At 36.0% G+C, this 4,529-nt stretch overlaps 1 long non-coding RNA gene across 3 annotated transcripts; it reads left to right on the top strand.

Moving 5' to 3' along the window:
* The first annotated feature begins 311 nt into the window (after positions 1-311).
* Positions 312-3,641, top strand: LOC141627404 (uncharacterized). Of its 3 annotated transcripts, none has more exons than XR_012536977.1 (7): positions 312-560; positions 1,156-1,257; positions 1,376-1,444; positions 1,578-1,668; positions 2,482-2,574; positions 3,167-3,211; positions 3,324-3,641. It is a non-coding gene; the product is annotated as an uncharacterized LOC141627404 (long non-coding RNA). The 3 variants fall into 3 exon arrangements; XR_012536978.1 differs by having other exon boundaries at positions 336-560; positions 1,376-1,466; positions 1,578-1,663; XR_012536976.1 differs by lacking the exon at positions 3,167-3,211 and having other exon boundaries at positions 337-577; positions 1,376-1,466.
* Positions 3,642-4,529: the final 888 nt, after the last annotated feature.

Genomic DNA, 4,529 nt, shown 5'->3' on the forward strand with positions numbered 1-4,529 from the left:
ATCCCTCACCCACTATGTCAAGACATCCCCATGTATACAAAATCCGTCAAAACACTACTACAATTCCGGGCTAAGAGGACGCTACTTAGAGTACGATTGGTAACAAAACCGTCTTGCATCAAACAATTAATTTTGGCGCCTCTAGTGATCATGTTTAGCACGGTTAAAAAAAGACCAGTCCTCTTAGAAAAATCAACAAAGACGGTTGGTCAATTTAACCGTCTTCTTTATTATACTCAAGACGGTTAAGTCATTGAACCGTCATCCATATTTTTTTTATCAAAAAATTGAAATCCCCAATTCCTCTTATTCAATCAAACAACCACGCCCTAAACCGGATGGGCATAATCGTCTCTCATCACCACCGCATTCTCTTTCTCCATCGCCCCAACGCAACGCAACTGCCCCTCGTCAGCACCACCGCTCTAGTGCAGTATCGATCCCTTACGCCATCTCCCTGATTGCAAATAATCGCCTTTATTAATAGTAATTAGCAATTGCCCTAACATCACCGCTTCACTACGTTTCCACTCAGTCCGCCTCTACACGCCTCCACTCCGGTACGCCGTAGATTCTTGTATGTATTTCACTTTTCGGTCTTTTAATTTTATGATTAGTTTTGATTTGTCCTTGTCATGCTAATGTTACCATTAATTAAGAACACCGTTGCAGAACTAAGTCTGCAAAATAATTAGAAGAACTACAATTTAGATTTGATTTCTTAGTGTGCTTAGTCATTCTTCTCCAATCATAAAGCTATTATTGTGTAGCATTGTGTCCATCTATGTTGTGTCATGGTTTTGTCGATGGAGATTTGAGGAGATGATAACATAATTCATTGAGTGATAGATTACTCTTTCATTGCATTCTTTATTTTTATCAAGTCCTTTTACATATTATTTGCAGATTTGATTTGTCGAAATGAGGCTGAAAAGTGCTTGACATAAACTTTGAGACAAAACACATGTGACTTGAATTAAAATACTTTGTTTATTTGTTATTTGCTCTTCATTTTTTCGTATTATGACTGTGTATTTCGCTCTTCACATATAGTCATCGTTATGATACTAATTGGAATTACTTAGTCATCGGTATATCTAACGACTTACCCTGAGTGCCATTCACACACTTTTTGTTTTGATTGTGTATTACTAGCGGTCCTGAACTAGTCTTCGCTATCAACTACGAATATAATGTTAAGTGAAAATGCAGCTATGGTTGGAGTTGGTAGTGGGAGGATGCTAATATAAAGAGCAGGTTAATATATCTTCTCTCAATTTTTGGCTTTCTAAGACACCGATATTTTAGTATGGAGCATTGTTTTTAACTTACACAACACTGACAACGATAATGCTGCACTTGTTTACTGAAACAGAAAGCTGGCCTTACTCTTTTTCTGCTTCAAAAGATTTTCAACCATTGGATCAATAGGGAAATCTCTCTGGTAAATTACTAATTTACGATAGGTTGGTACAATGAATAATTACTATATCCTTGTTCCTTTTCTCGAAATTATGTTCTAAACAATAAAATTGCCTTTGTTAACCTGAAAGTCTAATAGTTCTGATATTGTGTAGTTACTCTGATGAAGATTATACTCCAGCTGAAGGTTCATATGTTGGGCTAGCTTCCTTAACTGAAGTGAACTCATGGCAATTACAAAGTAAGGTATTACAATTAAGGAACCTGAGCTTAAAATGTTCTCGTTGTGTACTTATGAGGAAGTATAGTAGGTAAAATTAATGCTCAGTTATCGTAAACCTTATATAAGTTTCTCTATTCGAATCTCATCCGTTGCGGTCGTTTACCAGGAACACAGTGCAACACATGATACTAATTAATTCTTAAATCTTATGATTGTCAATGATTCTACGAGTTTAAAAGACAACAACCCTATATAGTAGTAGTATAGTAGAACTGAATCAACGAGGAAGGTATCAATATCTAAAAAGCTTCATAAGTGGTTATTAAGCCACAGTGATTAGAAATCATGTGATTCATGAAAAATCAAGAATAGCTAGAAAAACTCTCAAACAATGGTTGAAGAAATGATAAGAGTAACATACTTGAGAGTTGAGACCTTTTCTTATGTAGAATCTTCCTGATATCGAGCTCTATTTATCCAACTGCACTCTAGGATGATCCAACGTCTAGCACGCTCTTAATTTCTGAGCTCAACATCAATAGGAGTATAGTTTTCAGTAACCTTACACCAGCATTGCTAAACCTAATGACTTTATGATACATTGAGAAACAGCTCCGTAACTAATGCTAACATAAATTTCTGACAATTTTGAGGAACTGATGATATTAATGCGCTGATTAGAGGAATTGATGCAGATTACTTCAACATGCCGCAGCTAAATCATATATATTATTTGTGGTATTTAAGGAAATCTCGACATATTAAGCGTATGCAACTTTTGTTTGAAATGCTTTGGGTACTTAAGGAAATCTCATCATATATATTATTTGTGGTAGGAGGTAAGGATTATTGCCGCTGGTTCAAAGGGTGCACTGAAAAACCAAGGCAAACTGAAAGATGATATAAATGTTGCACGTGAAGAAAAGCAGGTGAGAATGATTCTTTCCAACTTTTTATATGTAATAACCATTTCATTGTTTGGGTATGGAAGAAAGAGGTATTGGGAGGGGAAAAGAGTGGAGGGCAGGGTACGAGTCTTGTGCTTTCATCCAAATATGTCCTATGATAGAGTCATAAATTTGGCCTTGAACAAAGTTAAACATGTCGACCCAGGACGAGCAACCTAAGTTCAGTGTCATAGTTTAAGCCACCTGAGTTCAGTGTCACAGTCTAAGTGCCATAGTCTAAGCCTGTAGCCCCAACCCTTGAGCTATGCACAATTTAGCAAATCTAATGTCATCTAGCTAGCCAATCCCTATCTTGTTCGCCTACTGTCTAGTGTCTTTGTATCTGAACTAGCTTGCCGATCCCCCTCCCGTTTGCTTGATCATACTTGTATTCATTGTTAGACAATGATTACTAATATCCTCTAAGTCTGTAATCACAATCATAAAATAAATAAATATTGATGATATTCAGGGACACTGCATTAAAGTTCACATCTTGTATCCATAAGGATTCCCATCCTTTCTAATCCGTGTTTATTTTATTGTTTGTGGGTTTATTTTCTATACATTGTAGTTGACATGATTTCGATTTGAGTTTCCTACGCAACCCTTTCCAAGTGTACGTCCTTTCATTTATTTATTTTGTTTCAATTTTAACTTCATTTTATATAAATTACACGTGTTGATATGTAAATAGTTGTAATTGTGTTTTTTGGTTACTTTGTATGTAGTTCATGATTAAAGCCCAAAGACATACTCGGTTGAGCAAATTGATGAGGTGCGGTCAATTTGGGCTAAATATGCATTGGAGTTTAAGGTGCAAGTATTTGATGGCAATGTCTGAAATATTTAGGCTCAACTAATGTTAGTGCTTGTTAAAAAATCAATTCTTGATAGTTTGTATTTTGGAGGTTCAAACCTTATTCCGTCTTGTTTGGTTTGATTTAGAGTCTAAATGTAAGAATTGTTGTAATATAGCCGGATATAATATTTAAGCTATACGATTATTGTTGTATAGGGTATGAATAAAAAAATTTCCATTTCAAAAATCTAGTTGTCAAGAAGCACGGATGCGAGCCACAATTGTGCGAGAAATATTCATAAATTCGCGTTAATTTCATTTAAAAAAAATGTGTAGAAAACGGTTCAAAGAGAAAGTGTGCTAAAGTTGGTGCAAAGATTACGCGCGCCATGAATTTAATGCAAGACGGTTAAGCGGCGCAACCGTCCTCTTTGTAAATGAAAAGAAAACGGTTCAAATCCACAACCGTCCTCTTTTTAAAACCAAAAGAGGACGGTTTGACTTCACGCTAACCGTCGCTAACCGTCTTCTTAGGCAACGAGGACGGGTGATTTTAGGACGGTTGTTTTAAGATTTAAGGACGGTTTTGAACCATCCTCTTTGTCTGTTTTTGTAGTAGTGAAAGTGCGACTCATTAGCTTTAAAAAGCTACAAAATGAGAAATGCAAAGAGGAAAGACATTATGCATAAGACAAAAGGGCGGACACAACAACCAACTTTTTCAATTTTTTCAAATTTTTAATTTAGTGGATTTCCCATAACTAGACTCACTAAATCCCTCCCCCAAGCTAGAACAACACATTGTCCTCAATGTGTAAAACAAAGAAGAACACCCAACAAGGAGAGATGGGATGACACATGCGAAAATAAAGAAAGGAAAGAAAGCACACAACCGCGTAGAACCTCCCCCAAGCTAGCTTGAAAACGGGGTAAAGTCCAATCCAAGTAGCAAAGTACCTGCGAAAGACAAGCTACTACATACGAAAGCAAGCTAAATTTCTTATTGTCCTAACTATTACATCAAAACCAAATTGAAATTGCAATTGTAAATTGTCTTAAAAAGCATGAGTAAAACAATTTTTCCTAAATGAATATCCATCATCCTTTAAAAAGCATGTCAACGCCCTTAGAAGTT

This window comes from Silene latifolia, chromosome Y (assembly GCF_048544455.1).
Source record: "Silene latifolia isolate original U9 population chromosome Y, ASM4854445v1, whole genome shotgun sequence".
Lineage (NCBI taxonomy): Eukaryota > Viridiplantae > Streptophyta > Magnoliopsida > Caryophyllales > Caryophyllaceae > Silene > Silene latifolia.